This window comes from Elephantulus edwardii, unplaced genomic scaffold, assembly GCF_000299155.1.
Source record: "Elephantulus edwardii isolate Elephantulus edwardi_28Jun2011 unplaced genomic scaffold, EleEdw1.0 scaffold00177, whole genome shotgun sequence".
Lineage (NCBI taxonomy): Eukaryota > Metazoa > Chordata > Mammalia > Macroscelidea > Macroscelididae > Elephantulus > Elephantulus edwardii.
In genome coordinates, this window is record NW_006399927.1 from 4,306,270 (window position 1) to 4,326,837 (window position 20,568).

The window sequence follows — 20,568 nt, forward strand, 5'->3', positions numbered from 1 at the left end:
CCTTTGGGTGAGCAAGTGCAACTCCTTATCCTTGAAGTCATTAGAGTTTCCTTCAGAAGTCTAGACAGTAATAGTAACTTAAGAATGTCTTTTCCACCACAGCAAGATAAAGGCAAATAACCCAATTAAAAAATGGGCACAGGATATGAACAGACACTTCACCACAGAAGACATTCAGATGGCGAACAAGCACATGAAGAAATTTTTCAAAATCCCTAGCTCTAAGAGAGATGCATATCAAAACAACTATGAGATATCATCTCACCCCAGTAAGGACAGCAAAATTTAACAGAACAGCAAGCAACATATGCTGGCGAGGCTGTGGAGAAACTGGAACACTTATTCACTGTTGGTGGAAGTGTAAAATGGTGCAACCACTGTGGAAGGCAGTGTGGCGCTTTCTCAATGAGTTGCAAATGGAAATATCATTTGACCCAGCAATTCCACTACTGTGAATTTACCCTAAAGAAACCTTAATCTCCACCCAAGCAGATATGTGCACATCCATGTTTACTGCAGCTCAGTTTGCAATAGCAAAGAGCTGGAAACAAGCCAAGTGCCAATCAACAAACAAATGGATAGAGAAGCTCTGGTATAGTCACACAATGGAATACTATGCAGCATTGAAAAACAAGGAACTAAAATATTATACAAAATGGGTGACCCTGAAGGACATCATGCTGAGTAAAATATCTGTCACAAAAGGACAAATATTGCAGAGGGCCACTGTTGTAAAATGGAACTGACATTGGGGTTGAGAGAAGACAGAGAAGGAAGGGATGAATGATATATACTGCATTGAAACAGATGAGTGAAAGAACTGTTCAAAAGGGATATATGATTAGGTATTATTGTCAGGAGTCCAGAATGAAGGCTGCACAGTGGAGTGGACTTGGGGGAAGGGATTGTATAACAATGTAAGAGTTTTTATTTACTTTTCAAGGAAAAGAGTGAATTGGGTGGGCAGGGAGAAAAGTGCAACAATGAACGACTGGAAAACCTAAGTCTTTGTAAACATTCATTAAAATAATAAAAAAAGGAAAAAAATATGAAATCGAAGGTTTCTGATGCTGTCAACATGATTGAGGGACATACAAATAGAGGTGAAGAGATGGAAAACAGAATTAGTGAAGTAGAAGATAGAATTGCCACCACCGATATATAACTGAGAAAAAAGCAGAAGCAAAGAAGAAGGAAACAGAAGAAAACTTAAGGATAATGTGGGATACTCTTTATTGCTTTTTATTGCTGAATAACATTCCCTTGTATATATAAAATACATTTGTTTATCCTTTTTGTCAGTCAGTGTCTCTTTGGGTTGTTTCCACTTTTTGGCTATTAACAATAATGAGCTGTCAATATTCACACACAAGAATTTGTGTGAATATGTATTTTTCAATTCTCCACCTATAAGTGCAATTGGTGGAACATAGATAAGTTCATTTTGAGCCTTTTGAGAAACTGACAATTTCTCAGAGTGTCCACACCATTATAAAACCTAACTAGCAATGTATAAGTAAATGAAGTTTTCAATCTACATTCTTGCCAGTATTTGTGACTGCCTTTCTAGTTTTAATTTTAGTCATTTTAGAGAATATGGTTTTGATTTGCATTTTCCTAATGACTAATGATGTTGCACATGCTTTTATGTATAGATTGGCCATTTACATGTTCTCTCTGGAGAAATGTCTATTCAAATCCTTTGCCTGTTTTGTTTAATAGTCTTCTCTAGTTTCCAAAGGCTGCTTACATTCCTTGGTTCATGACCTTGGTTGCATTTTCAAAGTCGTTACCAGCCCTTCCAGGCTTCCCCACAGTGCATCACTCTAACATTGTGGTTCTTGAGAAGCAGATTTCTGGGTGTCTGTGAACTGTGGTGACATAACCCCAAGGGAGTTACACTGCTAACCCAAAGTGGGCCTCCCTTAGTATTCTAATCTATTAATCACTTCAAGGAAACAAGAAGGGAAATCTCCCTGATTATTTATAACCTCAGAAATCTCTTTGTAGGGCCAGCTATGATGAGGTTTCTACTCTATAGCGATGAGTTTGAGGTTTCGTACTGGTAACCTGAGGACAGCCCTGATTCAATGTGGAAAGAGGATAGAAATGTGGATCATTTGAGGGTATGTTGGAGGTTAACTGTATTGAATTTATATTCCTAAGATTCTGTGCAGAATATACAACTTCAGATACATGTGCTATTGTTACTGGACTGCACCCTTTTTCTACATAGATTCTCACATGTGCAGATGCATGCCCATTTCTTATGCCTTTGCATAGTCAATAAAGCAGAGGTAAACATCTTTCTAACATTCTCTGCTTTCAGCCCAGATCCATCTGATAGCAGCAATGGTATTTCTCATTTCATATCCTCTTCTAAATTAGGCTTCAACTTCTGTAAGCTCCTGTATATTTAGTGGCTGGTTCTAAAACATATTTCTTATTTAGTTTTTTTATTTTTCAGAGAAAAAATGGTGGTGAAAATAAATTCATCAATTTCTGCATTTGCAATTGTAATGTTAGAGTCTGTCTTTATGTTGTGAAACTATTACTGCTACCTTTTCCCCCTAAATATCTTCATCACCATTAGCATAACCTCAGAGCCCCTCAAAAGCAAAATTCTACCCGTGCTCCTTGTCTCTCATGTATGACAACCAGTAATAATCTTTGGTTTATATATATTTGCTTATTTTAAATAAGGGAGATGATACAGTATTTGTTCTTCTGCCACTGACTTATTTTGTTCAGCCAATTTTCAGGATCCATATATGTTGATGAATTGATACTTCATTCATTTCTCTTTATGGTTGAGTAATATTCCATTTCATATTTGTATCTATCACATTTTATCTATGAATTCATCAATTTATGTGCATTTCCATTCTTTGTACAGTTTAGTTATTGTGAGAAGTGCTGCAGTGAACATTGGAAGTTTTCACATTTCTAAAGGAAGTATTCCCGTGTGCTCCTACTGACAATAGACATTCCCAAGCTCCTCCAATTCTCAGAGAGCTTGCTTCCAGAAGTTTTTGAGATTGGAATTTGTCACTTCTGTGAGATAATTGTTAAGCACTCATCTAACACAACTGTGAGAAAAGGGTATCATTCCATTAGAGTTATAGTTGTAGGGCATAAAGGAAACATTCTACACTGTAATTAAGTAGATCTGAGTTCAAGTTTCCAGGACAGCACTAACCCCTTTCAGACCTTGCTAAGGTCATTTAATTTTCCAAGAACTCCTCTGAATAATGGTGAGAATACTTACCATGTACTGTGTAGCATTGAGAAAAAAAAAAGACACAGGGCCTGTGGAAAGCTTTTCACCCTGCAATTTCTCCAGAAACAATTTTAAGAACATCCTCACTGATGAGGCATCTGCCGGGGCTGGCCAGTTTACATCCTTGATCTTATTTATCATTCAGAAGATATTTACTGCTTGTCTACTCTGGAGAGGCTCTGGGCGGATGCACTTCCCCTGGCCCTGGTCCAAGCCTATAAGGGGATTTCAGGCCTCACAAATGGGCAATTAAACCTCCAGCCTCTTCCTGAGAGTTCTGCCCTCCACTTGATTCTCAGAACTTTCCTCTGATAATTAAATTGGCACCTCTGTGTGAAAATGCTCCCTTCTCATCCTTCAGGGTGGAGTGTTCTTCTGGCTGAGGGCTGCACAGAGAAGAGCCTGAAGGCCGACTCTGCCTTAGACTGAGCCCTGCTCATTTGTAGTGCAGGAAATTGGCCTCAGCTGTACTCTGTACAGTGTGTGGGCCAAGTGGCTCTTGGCCGCTGTGTGATGCACCCTTGGCTGCTCCAGAAAAGTGGACACCTTGAAAATGGTTCCCCTCTAAATGACAGACTGAAGGACTTAGCACTCCTCATTCTAAAAGACCAGTAAGAAAAGTCTCCAAGGAGCGATAGTTCTGTTTGGATGGCCTGTGTAAGGTGGTGAGTGGGAGGCCACCGAGTGGAGAAGTAAAATCTACTTGTTATTATGAGAAGAGTGACTTGGCAAAAGAGGAAATCCCAGATTTAAGACCTGTGCTTCCTACAAATATCTAGCTCAACTCATTATTTCCGGTCCATTCTGACTGATAGCTGGTTTCTTAAGTTGTAAATCATAAGATAACAGCTTGCACATCTTTCCCCTTGGAGCCGCTGACAGAGCTCCCATGTACCTCTCCCGGCATCCCCAGTGTCCACAGGATAGCATAGTTTGCCTTTGGCAAATAGGTCATTTATCAGCTAGTTTCAATCCACCTGCCCCTTCGCTGTGTTCTGGCCACTTTGTATTTCAGAATCCAGAATGTTCTATGGTTTTTCTTAGAGCTTATCTGCTTGTGTATGTCCTTTCTTCTTTAATCAAAAATTATTGTCTCTTTCCTTCTGCTGTTCCATCTCCTAGAAACAGTTCCAGGTTGGGCTGAGTGTCTCACAATAGTTTGTTTCACTCGTAATTATTTCAATTAACGTTCTTAATGTTTGTTGAGTGTCTGATATGTGTATGCCATGTGCTGTACTGTTGCTGTTGTTGTTACGTGCCGTCGAGTCGTTTGCGACTCATAGCGACCCTATGTACAACAGCCCTAAACCATGCTCTATCCTGTGCCAATCTCACTGCCCCCGACACACCCATCCCAAATACCCCAGTCACTGAATCAATCCACCTCATAGAGGGTCTTCCAATCCTGCGCTGTCCCCCTACTGTACCCAGCATGATGTCCCTCTCTAAAGACCTGTCTCTCCTTACAACATGTCCAAAGTATGTCAGACGAAGCCCCAGAATCCTTGCCTCCAAGGAGCAGCCTGATTTAATCCTCTCTACAATGAATCTGTTTGTTTTCTTGGCAGTCCATGGTACATTCGATACTCTTCTCCAGCACCACAGCTCAAAGGCATCAATTCTCCTTCTATCCTCCCTAGTCATTGTCCAACTCTCTGATGCATAACAAGTGATTGCAAAAACCATAGCCTGTATCAGGCGGACCTTAGTCTCCAGAGAGACACTGTTGCTCTTGAGTATTTTGGAGAGATCCCTAACCACAGACTTTGCTGTACTAGACGCTGGAAATGCTGATGTCAGTTGTCATTGAATTGATGCTGACTCTTGAAGACTATATGGACCCAGTAGAATTGCTCCATAGGATTTTCAAGACTGTAGTTATTCAGAAGCTTAACACCAAGCTATCTTATGAGGTATGTTTGAGTGAGTTTACCCACCAAACTTTTAGCTAGTCAGTGCTTACCTTTTCGCAGGGATACCACTGGGGATAGGGCAGTCAACCAAATAAGGCCCTTGCCTACCAAGCTCAACTACTTTCCTGGGAAATAAAACAACTGCACCTTGTCTATTTAGTTCACTGCTATTTCCCTACAGCCTAGAACAGTATTTGGCACTTAGAAAACACTTAATGAATATCTGTTAAGTAAATAAGCCTTCATTCTGATAATTAATGCTGTATGAAAGCTGTTTTGCGTAATAGACTGCGGACAGTTTGTGGGAAGAGGCTACATTTTTTTTTACCATTTGCATCTACAGAACAGAGCAAAGTAGTTGGCACTAAAAAAGTTTTCTCTGAGTACAAATGAAACTCATGTCCTTAGCTATATCTCATTTGTACTCACAAGCTGAATGGTCAAGTTAGATAATTATTCATTCTGAGGCTGCTGATGACCAACGGGTTCTCTAATAATAAGTCCGTTTCTGACTGCAGACTTTCACAAGAGTGTTGAGAGGAGAGAGAATTGCGTTCTTTCTTTATTGATGGCAATAGCTGTAGGTGGCAGACAAGTCTTTGGGGGTTCTCACATTGTGCCACAGACATGGCTGTACTTTAAAACGATAGTTTGTATCTTTGGCATAGGTGATCACTCATCAGGTAAAAGGTGAGATTCTGAAACTCCAGCTGTCAGTGGTTTTCTGTACACAAAACAACATCAACTGCTTGACTGGGCTATGACCTGTTTCCCAATTCCCTTTTGGCTGCTGTGCTGTAGCTTGGAACACATGCTCCTTACCATTCATTATTAACAACTGTGTAGAGAGTCCACGCATGAAAAGTTGTATTTGTTTTCATTTCAGAATATGAAATGAAAAGACACTCACAAACTACAAATCTTACTTTATGGGACTTCATTTGTGGTCGCAAGTAGTTTAAGTGTTGGGCTAGTAACCAAAAGATTGGTAGTTCAAATTTCTGAGGAAGAAAGATAAGTGGTTCTCCTCTCGGTAAGAATTACAGCTTCAGAAATCTCAGGGAGGATTGGATTGGGATGAGTCATACTCAATCACAGTGGGTTTGTATTTCGAGTTTGGTAAAAAAATACATTTCTAAAATGATACATCATAGAGAATATACAAGCTTATTTGGTGGTGGTGGTGGTTGTTAAGTGTTGTGGAGTCATAGACAACTCATAACAACCCTATGAATGAAAGACCTGAACATTTGTTTAACTTTCATCATATCTCCAAGTTCATAGAGTTTCCAGAGGCAAGCTATTTTAGAAGTGGATGCCATTTCTGCTTCCAAGCCTGTTTTAATCTGGGTGCTCCACCAAACACCTGATAAAATAAAGCACCTGATCTTATGATTGGTCATATTGGATCCATGTATTATTCTCAAACTTTCTATGGTCTCACTTAGGAGTGAAATCCTGGGGCTCATGGTTCATTGGACCAGACCCAGCAGGATTATAAAACTCATTATCATTATTCTTGCCATACTTTTCAAAAGAATTTTCTTTCATGTAAGCAAGGATAAAAACAATAACATACTATGACAAGTTTGGAAGTAGGAGTGACGTTCACTTCCTAAACAACATGCCTCTGGAAACTCTATGAACTTGGATAAATGTTGATGGTTATAGAGGGGCTTCAGGCCTTTTGTTCATAGGGTCACTATGAGTCATGCTTAACTCTAAGGCAATCAACACCAACCACCACCACCAAACACTGTCCACCATGGATAGCCATTATCACATTTGACACATCAGTGTCACAGCTACCAGGAGTGACCTGTACAACAAACTGACAGACAAATGCTATACCACTTAGAAGAATGTTTGACCAAAAACGATTAAAACCAGATCTGAGGGCCACATTTAAAAACCCACTTTTGGCTTGGTAGCATAATTTTATATCCACTAAGTCAACAGAGCTCTATGACTCACAACAATTCTATGAACAACAGATCTAACCCTTGCCCTATCCTATGCCATTCCCACAGTCCTAAAAACTAATTTGGTTAGTAGGTTATGCAAGTTCAAGCTGAAGTTGAGGAAAATTAAATCAAGTCCACAGAAACCAAAATTTGATCTTAAGTCTATCCCACTCGAATTTCAAACCATCTCAGAAACAGATTTGAGCCCTTGAGCATCAATGAGCGTAGGCCAAATGAGCTCTGGGAGGATACCAAGAAAATCATCCATGAAGAATGCAAAAGACCATTACAAAGGCTGAAAAAGAAGAAAAGACAAGATGGATGTCAGATGAGACTCTGAATATTGCATTAGAGCACCAAGAAGCCAAAGCTAAAGCAAGAAACCAAGAAATCAAAGAGCTAAACAGAAAATTTCAAAAGGCAGCCTGGGACAACAAAGCAAGATACTATAATGAAATGTGCAGAGAGCTGGAGTCAGAAAATCAAAAGGACCAAACTCACTCAGTGTTTCTTAAGCTGAAGGAGCTGAAAAACAAATTCAAGCCACGGGTGGCAATACTTAAGGTTACTCTGGGTAGAATGTTAAATGATCCAGGAAGTATCAAGAGAAGATGGAAGGAATACACAGAGTTACTGTATCAGAAGGAATTGGCTGACACAGAAGAATTTCATGAAATAACATATGAGCAAGACCCTATGGTGATGAAGGAGGAAGTCCAAATTGTTCTGAAGGAATTGGCAAAAAACAATGCTCCAGGAGTTGACGGCATACTAATTGACATATTTCAACAGACAGACACTGCCCTGGATGTGCTTACTAAGTTGTGCCAAGAAATCTGGAGAACAGCCAGTTGGCCCACTGACTGGAAAAGATCGATATTTGTTCCCATTCCAGAGAAAGGTGACCCAACAGAGTGATAAAATTATCGAACGATATCATTAATATCACATGCAAGCAAGATTCTGCTGAAAATGATCCAAAAATGTTTGGAACAACATGCCAACAGAGAACTGCCAGATGGACAGGCTGGATTTTGAAGAGGTTGTGGTACTAGGGATATTATAGCTAATGTTAGATGGATCTTGGCAGAAAGCAAAGAATACCAGAAGAATGTCTATCTGTGCTTCATTGACTATGTAAAGGCTTTTGACTGTGTGGATCACAACAAGCTGTGGTTGGCTCTGAGAAGAATGGGAATCCCAGAACATTTGATTGTGCTAATGTGAAACTTATACTTGGACCAAGAGGCAGTTGTCAGAACAGAGTAAGGAGACACTACATGGTTCAAAATCAAGAAGGGGGTTCGTCAGAGATGTATTCTATCTCCATACCTTTTCAATCTGTATGCAGAACAGATCATCCGAGACTCTGGGCTGTACAAAGAGGAATGTGGCATTAGGATTAGTGGAAGAGTCATCAACAACCTGCGTTATGCAGATGACACAACCCTGCTTGCTGAAACCAAGGAGGGCCTGAAGTGCTTGCTGCAGAAGGTCAAGGACTGCAGCCTCCTATATGGGTTAACACTCAATATCAAGAAAACAAAGATTCTCACCACTGGGCTAATTGGCAACATCAGTATGGATGGTGAAGAGATTGAGATAGTCAGCAGTTTTAGTTTACTTGTCTCCACAGTCAACACTCTTGGTAACAGTAGCCAGGAAACCAAGAGACGAATTGCATTGGGAAAGTCAGCTGCGAGGGACCTCTCAATTGTACTGAAGAGCAACGTCAGGCTGAAGACTATGGTGCGCCTGATCCAGGCTATAGTCTTTGCAATTACCTGCTATGCATCAGAGAGTTGGACAGTGAATAGGGTTGATAGAAAGAGGAATGATGCCTTTGAACTGTGGTGCTGGAGAAGAGTGTTGAATATACCATGGACTGCTAGGAGAACAAACAGGTTTATCCTAGAGAAGGTGAAGCCGGAATGCTCCTTGGAGTCAAGGATTCTGAAGCTTCGTCTGACATACTTTGGGCATGTTGCAAAGAGGGACTGGTCCTTGGAGAGGGACATCATGTTTGGCAGAGTGGAGGGGCGGCGAAGGAGAGGGAGACCTTCGATGAGATGGATCAATTCTGTGACTGGAGCGGTGGGAATAAGTGTGTTTGAGATGGCTAGGTTGGCACAGGATAGAACAGCGTCTAGAGCTCTTGTACATATGGTCGCTATGAGTCGCAAGTGACTCAATGGCACATAACAACAACAACAACAGGTTAAATATTGGGGTGGTAACTGAAAGGTCAGATGTTTGAACCCCCTTAAAGGTTCGCCAAGAGGAAGTTGAGAGGGTCTTCTCTAGCTAATATTTACAGCCTCAGGAATCCTTGGAAAGACTGCCCTGATTTGGAATCAACTTGCAAGTACTGGGTTTTCTAGTTGGGGTTTTGTTTGTTTTGGTTTTTGGTTTGTTTGTTTGTTTTGTGGCTTCAACTTTATTTCCACTTGGGGTGCATAAGACACCTACAGATACTGGGAAAGCTCACTGTGTGATTAGACAGTAAAGAATAGGGTTCTCTCCACTTTTTAGTCTTTTGCATTTTTTATATAAAAAGAACCACTCACTTCTCCACTTAGCACACTTAACTAGTCTACAGGGCAGGGCAGGGAGGTGCTGACAGAAGCCCCTAAGAAAAGCTTCTGTGGTAGTTACAGTACCCATTCAAGAAGAGCCCAGGGACAGAGCCTCCTGGGTGCTGCCAGGCTGCTTCCTCATGGTGCCCTGGGCCAGGTCACAGGCGACCACACCACCAGAGGCCCATGGGTGTCCCAAGTGCTCAGGGGACTCTAACACAGAGGCCATGAATGGGACACTGGTGTACTCAAAAGAGAAACTGGCCCACCAGTGGCCCGGGTCAGCCTTGGGGAGCCCTGGGTGGTGGGGAATGGCTTCCCTTGGTTACTCAGCCCTTCCACTGGAGCTGTTACTAGCACTGGTAGTAGTTGTGGGTGACCACAAGGGAGCAGCTGAAAGGGATGGCCTGCTTACTCCTGTGTTTGTGCCTTGGTGGAAACCTCAGCAGTGACCCCTGGGACCTCAGCTTGTGATCACAGGTGACAGGACGCCTGGAGGGAGGAAAAGAACTAAGCCCATTTATGCAGGCGAACTCAGACCATCGCTCCATCACCACGACGTGCGAGGACTGTAAGGTGCTGGGTTTTTTAAGATTAAATGTAGGAGACTAGGGAAAGTTTTGTTATCTTCTAGATAATTGACAAAAGCAGAATTGGCTAAAAAGTAATCATCAACTATAAAAAATTAAGTAATCTCACTTTTGGTTGCTGTGAGGCTGACCCCTGTGACAACTGATGTGTCAAATGCATTAATGGTTGGCTACCCAATGCAGACAGAGAGTGGGGTGGAGCTCCCCAATTAAAACAAGCTTGGAAGGAAGAGTGGCATCCACTTCCATAATAGCTTGCCTCCAGAAAACCTATGAACCTTGAGAGAGGATAAAAGGCACCCAAGTGTCGAGGACTCTCCTTCATAGGGTCACTATGAGTCGCCTGCAACTTGATGGCATTTAACAACAACAACAACAACAATCTCATGTAAAAATTTAAGATCTAACCATAAGCCCTAAGTAAAAATCCTATTCCCTAAGTATCCATGTACACACACACACACACACACACACACACACACACACACACACATTCATGGGTATGTTCCAAAGAGAGTAGACACATTATGTGAGACTGAGAAAAAGTTGGGTAAGAACAAAAGGAGATTAAAAGGTGAGGGAGACAGTAAATGGAAAAGAAGAGATTCTGCAAAAATGAGCATTTGCTGAGTTTACAAAAATGGGAAATATTCTACATAATATACCCAGGGCAATTACCCATGGGGGGAAGAAGGAGCTATTCAAAACATGCCTGATGACACCTCTAAGATAAACTGTCAACATTTCAGAGTAATGAGTAAGTTACAATGCCTTACAGGCCCTTTTCAGAATTCCACTTGAATGTTTGTAAACTTGACAGTAGTTCACAGGCATTAAACAACATACTTTGAGATTCTGTTTGAAAAACCACCATTCAGAAGCAAGACCTCTAGTGACACGTTCCTACACTGAGTGAATGTTGATGGCCAAATTAGAAACCCCCCAAAACAGAGCTAGTAATGGAGGTGCTGACTCAGCAGCGAGTTGCAGAATGGCAATGGGATACTGTTTTAATGATGCAAAAGCTGAAATACATCATTCCTGAGATTAGCGTATCTGTTAAAAATGAAAACATTCAGCAAACTGAGCTGATGCATTTTGCCACTGGTCAGCAGAAAGGGGACTTTTGCACAAACTAGAAGATTAGGAGATACAAGCAGTGCACAAATTATGGAGAAAATCAGTTTCTATATTGTGTCTTACATCCAATTTCTAGGTGAGTTGGCACACGTGCATGTTTTTTATTTAAACTTACTTTGTCATTGTTGTTAGGCCCTGTTGAGTTGGATAGCTGACCCTCCAGTGGTTTTTTCAGAGGACCTACATTGCACAGAAGGAGACTGCATATCTTTCTCATGCAGAGCAGCTGGTAGATTCAAATCACATGCCTTGGGATAGGCATCCCAGCTCCTTACCACTAGGCCACTGGAGAAAAATGAGCTCTCCTGGTTGTGGTTTGTAGCTTGTATTGTTAAGCAAAAGACGGTGCATATCTCACAGTTTAATTCTGCCAGTTTCTCTGTAAGACAAACATGGATAATTTCCTTCCATTCAAATTCAGAGCCTCAAAAACTCACTCTGGGTCACTAGATGTTGGAATCAACTTGATAATGATGAATTTGGGTTTTAGTGTAAGGAAAGGCTGAAGTTTTTCAGAGGTTGGTGTAAAGGCTGCATGTGCTTCAAGTGAAGGGGGTTGTGATGAAGAGTTTGTTTTGAGTGGAGGTTAAACAGCAACATCCATGAAACAGTAGAACAAATCTTTGAAGCAGCAGTGTCCTGCTAAAAGATTATGTCATTCCACTCAAGATGGCAGCTGACTGTGTCATTCTGAATGTGTATCACTACCACAGACATGCCAGAAATCCAATTTCACTCAACAGACTCCTGCAAGGGTGCACTATTTCTCTTCCAATTCTCCCAGTCCAGTATTTACCCATAGTTATCCTGGTTTTGGTCACTCTGACAAGTCACTCAAATTGTAAAAATTCATATCTGTTCTTTCTCTTCATTAGCCATGACAGAATCTGTTCGAAGCCCTTTATTTGAAAGGCCAGTAGGAGTTTATCCATTAGCCAAATGTTCACAACATGGGGGTGGTTGTAAAATCAGGAGTTTTAAAAGGAATTACATAAAAAATAAAATAAAAAGGAATTACATTGTTTTATGACCTGAGAGTTTCAGCTGTGGCAATCTAGATGAAATTTAGTCTCTTTTTTCCTGACTTTTTCCTACAGTGTCTTTAGCAAACTCTGGCCAATTATCAAATAGTTTATATAGCCCCATACTCTGAGGATTTTGTTGTTTGGTTTTGTTTTTTTTTTTAATTGCTCCCTATGCATCTGAAAGTTAGACAGTGAATAAGGATGACAGAGAAGAATAGATGATTTTAAATATTGATCTTAGAGTACTGAACCTCCCATGGAGGAAATACCCCCAGGTTGTTTCTTAGAGGCAAGGATGGTGAAACTGTCGTACACACTTTGCACGTGTTGTCAGGAGAGACCCGTCCTTGGGAAAAGATATTTTGCTGGGAAAAGTGAAGGGTAAGAGAAAGTAAGGAAGCCCTTCGGCAAGATGGATTGCCACAGGGACTGTAACGATGAGCTCAAGCATATCAGAGATGATGCGGGTGGCGCAGGACAAGGTGTGATTCAGATCTCACAGGGCTGCTATGAGTTGTAGTAGATTTGATGACACTTAAAACCAGCAACAAGCAACTCTCAGCGGTTCTCTGAATTTATTAACCTAAAAAAGTCGCCAGATCATTCATCTGTCAGAAATGCATTTAGCACTCATGGTACACACCTGCTATACAGAACATCCTGATGATTGAGACCTGCTTCATTCTCTCCAGAAGAGATGGCCGAGTCTGCAACTGTGGAGCACTACGAATGGACACCTGGACCAGGTATCCACTGCAGACAAGGAGATGAGAAACATCAGGTTGCTTTAGCACTGAGCACATTGTTATAGAATTATTCATGTTTCGAAAGTACAGCGATTGGTTTTGGAATTAGACCAGAGCAGTTAAGCTAGTTGAACTGATTTCAGCAAGTTACTTAGCTTTGAGTTTTTATGAAATGGGACTGCTGATACCAACTTATAAATATAGTTATAATACATTAGAGGAAAAAACTATAAATACAACATTAAGATGTATTCAATAAAATGGTGGCCACAATTATTCACTTTGCTGGTGAGGTTGCTATGGAGCGGGAAGAGCCTACAAATACTCCCAAATGGTCGATCTTATGCTAAATTGGTTAAATTCCTGTTCTGCTCATTTTCCTTGTTTTCTCCCTTCCTCTTAGAGTGTTAATTGTTTTAGTAGTTAAGGATCAAGCATGTGATGGTTTCTCCTTTAGACTAAGCAGTGTGCAGTGTTAGCTCTTTCTGGTAGTTTGTGGAATCATTAAATTTAACCATATATCCCAGAGTTGTTTATGTAAATGTATAAAATAGTTACTTCCCCCTCCTACCCTCAGTGAAACCTCTTCTTATGCACATTGGACTTTTGCAGAACTACTCCTAGAGCTCTGGCGGCTTAGTGGTAATGAGTTGCCCTGCCAACCTGAAGGCGTAAGGTTTTAATCTACCAGCTGCTCCATGAGAGGAAGATGGGCAATCTCCCCCAGTGCAATTCACAGCCTCTGAAAACCCACTGGGTGACCAGTCTCAATGGTATACAACAACAATAAATGAAACCAATGTCGTTAAGTCTGTTTCTGGTTCACTTTTCCGGCAGTATCATTGTTGTTCTTAGGTATTGAGAAGGTAATTTTTGACTCTTAGTGATCCTATGGGACAAAGAACTTTCATAGTGTACTAACCACTTTTTACTCAACAACAGAGTACATAAGTACATAATGTACAAACATAATTTACTAAAATAATTTACTAACTACACTGTAAACTTGATGCGAGTGGGCACATAGCACCTAATAACAATACATGGAAACAGGTATTAGATAGAAAAAGAGCTGAGAGAGAGAGAGAAGAAGAAACTGGTCCCAATAAATGAAAACAGGCCTCCATTAAGTAAACCTGAGAGGGATGCCAAGTGGCTGTGCACAGAGAAGATCATAATGGCATGCAGGCAGACAGTTTCCTTTTATAGGGGCTGTTAAGGAGGTTTAGAGGGGATGGTAGTTTGTTCAAGACATTGGGGACAGGGGTTCTAGCAATATGTGACCTACCTTAGGCCTTACCAGGATATAGTCAGCTCTAACAAAGACATAGGCCTCCTCAAGGAATGGTCAGGCTGGGGGTCAGGCCTTGGGGATTATTCTTCCCACACAGGCCATTGTCTTTGATATCACTTGTTATGCATCAGAGAGTTGGACAATGACTAGGGAGGATAGAAGAAGAATTGAAGCCTTTGAGCTGTAGTGCTGGAGAAGAGTATTGAGGGAACCATGGACTGCTAGGAAAACAAACAGAGGGTTAAACAGGGAGGCAAGTACTTTGAGGCTTTGTCTGACATTCTTTGGACATGTTGTAAGGAGGGACTGGTCCTTGGAGAGGGACATCAAGCTTGGGAGTGTGGAGGGACAGCGCAGGAGGGGAAGGTCCTCTATGAGGTGGATTGATTCAGTGACTGGGGTAATCGGGATGGGTGTGTCAGAGGCAGTGCGATTGGCACAGGACAGAGCAGAGTTTAGGTTTCACTATGAGTCGCAAGTGACTCGAAGGCACATAACAACAACAACAACTAGGTCTCTCATCTTTCTCCTGTGAAGTCACAGGATGTGTTCAGTCATCCTTCAATGAGCAGCTGAGTGCTTATCCTGTTCCAATTAGTACTTAATCAGACTTTTATCAGTATTACTAAGCCAAAATTAATTAACAATTAGTCAAGTTAGAGCTGCTATGTACAAGAGTGTTTTCAAAATTCTCCCTTAATTCTTAAATTACTTAATGTATGACTTAGAGTGCTGTATGACTTAGCTCAGTGCTAAGTCAATCTGATGAGTCTCATCAGGTCTTTCGAAATCAGAGGGAAATTTCCATTTTTGCCCTGATAGACGTGTTTGTATGACAACCACTAGCTACATGTGGCTCCTGACTACTTGGCATGTGAATAGAATGACAGAGGCACTGTCAAAATTTTATTTTATTTAAATTAAGATTAATTTTTAAGTTTATCTTAATATTCATTGAAACGATCTTGTGTAACTAGAGGCTACTATATTGGACAGCTTCTGGGTGATTGTCCTTTAATATAAATACAAATAAATTACTCACTGGTTCCTATAAGGTTCAGTTAATCAGAAAACACATGGAGAATATGCAATCTGGATGTTGATCATCATTGACTTGTTCCTCTGATGCTGTGGTTTTGATTTTATAACAGTGTGTCAAGTAGAAAGAACCAGAGGTTAGTAAACAAAATCTATTTTCTTGGAGATTGTACCTATTTTAGGGAGCTCTGGCTGCACAGTGCTACATTTCTACCCACTGATGTCAAGTCCATTCTGTCTCAGAGAAATCCTCTAACTAGTTCTTGAGCATGTAAATCTTGAAAGGAGGAGACTGCCTGTCTTCCTCCCACAGAATCTTTGGTGAGTCCCAAACACCAGGCTTTTGGTTAATAGCACAACATGCTCCACTCACTGGGCCACCTGTGAAAGACCTGACGAAAGCTTGCCATCAGTAGGAATACTTGGCAGCAATATTAATTGGTTTGAAATATCTATTCTAGACATCTTAAATGTCTAGGCTCAGAAATCCAATGAAAAGTCAGCTATGAATCAGTTCTGACTCAATGACATTGAGTAAGCCAGGTATTACAAGGCTAGTGGAAACTTAACCAAAGTGTAAGATCTTGTCTCTGTTTTTAAGGAGTTTTTAGGTTTTTTAAGGAGTTTCTGACTAGACAAAACTAATACATATTTATGGACAATCTAGAGAAAAAAATTCTTAAAATGGTGAAAAATAGTTTTCATTTATAAAAGGGTAAGTTGGGGGAATTGGCCTTGCAATGGAGTGATCTGGAAGTCATCAGGCGACTCCATAGGAGCAGAACCTAAAAGGGCAAGAGTGAAGGATTTGAGGTGTGACACTGAGAAAGGGTGTTGTGAGAAGGCAAATAAATCTACAATGACCAGGATTATACTAACAATTTAAATTTTATTGTTCACAAAATAACATAACAATTATAATCAATATTTTTGAGCACTTACTTAATGTCAAGGAGGATTTTACATATATTATTTAATTTAATTGTCTCAAAATTCCAAGAGAAGACTGCACTCTCATGCCTATTATCATGTGAGGAAATTGAGTTAAATAATTTTGTTAAAATAATAAATATCCTCCTGTGAGATTTACAGTCTCAAAAATGTGCTGGAAGGTTAGCTGTGAATTGATTCTGATTCAATGGCACATAACAGAAACAAAAACTTTCTTAAAGCCGTAAAGCTTGCCAGTGGTAGACCCAGTGTCAAAGGAAGCCATTATATCTCATGTTAAATAAAAATACTAGTCTAGTATTTTTTGCAGAAAAAGATATCTAAAAGACACCAAAAAGATGGAAATAACTTCTTTATTCAGCACATAGTCATACCAGCACTTTACCAGCGTTTTTCATTCAGAGATCAAATATTTCCTCCAAGATAGGCTAGTCAGTTTGGGAGCTCCAGTGGTTTACTGGGTAAGGAGGCACTGGGATGACAAATTTTATTGATTCCTTAAACATAGAGGCTATGTCTTTTCACCTCTGGGTCATATTCAGTGAGCGCTAAAAGCTCTAGGAACACCTATGTGTTTGACAACAGTTGCTTGTGCTTTTCAGTTACATGATGTAAACAGTTTTCCTTTCCCAAATACTGAAAAATGATAACAGAACAGAGAATTACCTAGAAAAATTGTAGACTAAAAATACATAAATATTTCAAGGTACTATTTAAATATATACATATATTAAAAAAACAAACAAGGCAATTGCTGGTCAATTTGTTAATTCCCTCACTTTTTAACATTTCACATAGTTCTCTATTCAATATAAATGGGGCATCAAAAGAGCTATTTTATTCATATTTCAAGCAGAATATATGAAGTATTTAATCAGAGCAAGATGTAGGCTCACGATTCAACAGTAATAATGGACAATTCAGTTTAACATTTAAAATGGCTTTATTTCCTGTATCATCCCAGAGACGTTTTCTTTTCTAAGCCAAGGAAGGTTTAATTTTTCATTACAGTTTAATTTTGTTCTCTAGATTTTACATGGGCAATATTTTCTTCATCTTAACTCTGTTCTTATGCTATTTTGCACTATCTTTAACAGGTAGTAGTCTTATTTTGGGGGTTGCTTGTTTCTGGTTTTGTTTTTTAGTAGACTATGAAGGTAATTTTAGATATGCAAAACTTGCCATCATGTTGTTGTTGTTAGGTGGCATCACATCTTCTACCACTCAGAAAAAACAAAGCTGAACTTCATGCTGTTGTGTGCCATCCTTACAAACTCCACTATGCTTGAGCGCATTGTTACAGTGATTTTGTCAATCCACCTGGTTGAGGATCTTCTCTTTTTTTTTCAGACCGTTCACCTTTCCCAGTGTGATGTCTTTTTTTCCAGAACTGCTCCCTCCTGATGATGTGCACAAAGTATATGAGAAGTTTCACTGTCCTTGCCTCTAAAGAGGAACCTAGTTGCATTTCCTCGAAGACAAATTTATTTGATCTTTCAACTGTCCATGTGATATTTAGCACTCTTTGTCAACACTACAATTCAAAGACAGCAATTATTCTTCTGTCATATTTTTTATTGTCCAAATTTCAGATGCGTAGGAAGTACCTGAAAAAGTCATGCTGGAGAAGTGAAGAATCAGAGAAAGAAGAAGACTGTTGAACATGGCAGAGGTGGTGACAATGGTGCAACACTGAGCAAGGTTCAGATCTGCAGTTCACAGGGTCTCTATGAGTCTTTGTTGACTCAATGGCACACACTAGTAAACAGGTGAGGAACCTTGGTAGCTTAACTGTCCAGCATAACTGGCTGCTAACCAAATAGTAGCAATTCAAATTCACCATCTGCTCCTTTGGAGAAAGATGGGCAATTTCTTCCTATAAGTATTTACAGCCTCAGAAACCCAGTGGAAGAGTGTGAGTATAAGGTGACATTGATTCAATGACACTGAGTTTATTTACTTTTTTAAAATTAATTTTCAAGCAGGTATGCCCACAATCCCAGAAGTCCAGCTAATAGGGTTTGAATGTTTAAATAGTTTGGGAGCTAAGTGTGGAGGCAGACGATTTACCTCAACCCTATCTAAGCAGATCTAGAGGACACATCACTCTCTCCTGGGAAATTATTCTACAGAAGCATGCTGCAAATGGAAGAGAAGAGGCACTAAGCCACAAGAAGTTAGTCCTGGTGCAGAAGTTCAAGGCAAAGGACTTTCTTCAGAACTGTCTGAGATATAAAGTCTTTCCTAATACTAGTACCTGGAATTTGGACTTAAAGACTCCTGAACTCAAAAGAAGCTTGTCTCAGCATAAGAGACCTATAGCAGTGCAAGGCATTTGGAATCACAGAAGCACAGAAGGCTTGAGACCTAAGCCAGCATATCAAGGATTGGATAGGGAGAGACAAGTGTTGAATGGGGTTGGTGGAAGTAGACAGGGATGCTGGTGGATCAGGGAAAGGGGTGGGTCAAGAGGCACTTGTGAAGGGTAGTGAGCAACACTGATTCTATTGGTTGTTTCTATAATTGGGAAATTTCTTTTGTCTGCTCCTTTCTGTAAAATGCTTGTCTGTCAGACACTGTTCTAAATCTGAGCATTGAAATTAAGACAGACAAGGAAAAAACATTGGTCATCCACTTTCGAATCAACAGGCCTTTGAAAACCCTCTATAGATCACACTTAGACTAGCAGATATGACAACTGAGGTTGAGTCCTCAACTATAAAAAAATAAGAGAAACAGTTGTAAGCAGACACTAGTGATTGGAATGTTGAATGTGAGAAGCATGAATGTAGAAAAATTGGACATTGTCAAGAAAGAGATGGAAGGCATAAATATTGACATACCAAGTATTGAAGAAATGAAATGGATTGGCATGAGACAGTTTAAATCAGAGGATCATATGATCTACTATGCCAGAAATGAAAAGGTGATGGAAAATGAGGTTGCTTTCATAGTGAAAAAAGTCATTTCTAGATCTATCCTGAAATAAAATGTTGTGAGTGACAGGATAATACCCATATGCATACAAGGAAGTCCAGTGAATACCACTATCATTCAAATATATGCACCAACTAGAGCCCAAAATCAGGAAATAGAAGAGTTCTACCAATTTTTGCAGTCAGAAATCAATTGAACATGCAAGCAAGATAAATTAATAATAATGTATGAGAAGAAGTATCATTAGTTGGAAAACATGGACTTGATGACGGAAATGAAGCTGGAGATAGAATGATAGAATTCTGTACATTCAATGATTTATTCATTGCAAATTCTTTTTAAAAGAAACAAATTCAGACTATACACATGGATTTCACCTGATGGTATGTATCAGAATCAAATAGATTACAACTAGGTCAGGTGCTGATTGTGGAACAGAGCATCAACTACTCATATGCAAGTTCAAGCTGAAGCTGAAGAAAATGAAGTCAAATACACAAAAACAAAGTTTGACCTTGAGTCTTGGGTCTATCCCACTTGAATTTCAGAACAGGTTGAGGCCATGAACACTACTGAGTGAAGACCAGATGAACTGTGGGAGGATACAAGAATATCATCCCCAAAGAAGGCAAAAGGTCATTACAAAGACAGATAGGATGCACAAACTCATCACTTAATCATGGCAGCCCTTCTGTCAACAGCTTCAGCTCTTCCCCCCTTTCTCCTTCAACATATGCTTCCTGGGATCTTCTTTACAAAGAAGTCACTAATGTAGTCCACGCTCCAGCTCTGATAAAAGAAATGACCAATTTAACTGTGAACCAGCTGCAACTACTACATCCATATTCTCCCCTGGAGACATTTTCTCCCCCATGCCAACCCTTGCCAGCCTCTGAGCCCCAGATCTTCAGTAGGAAGTAGTTAGAATAAAGATACTTTGCCCTGTTCTCACTAAAGAAGCTGGGATATCAAGCCCAGACCAAGGTCAAAGGAGGAGAATAAAGGATTCAAAGAATATCCACATGTCAACAAAGGGAGTGAAAGGCCTCTCCCACCTGGCTAAAGCACAATGTCTCTCCCTTCCCTCCCTGAAGACCCTATACAATTCTGTCCC

At 40.2% G+C, this 20,568-nt stretch overlaps 1 protein-coding gene across 1 annotated transcript in view; it reads right to left on the reverse strand.

The window, feature by feature from the left end:
- Positions 1-20,568, reverse strand: part of LOC102850783 (protein FAM19A1-like) — a 1,008,886-nt gene that overhangs the window by 734,502 nt on the left and 253,816 nt on the right. The window lies entirely within an intron of this gene.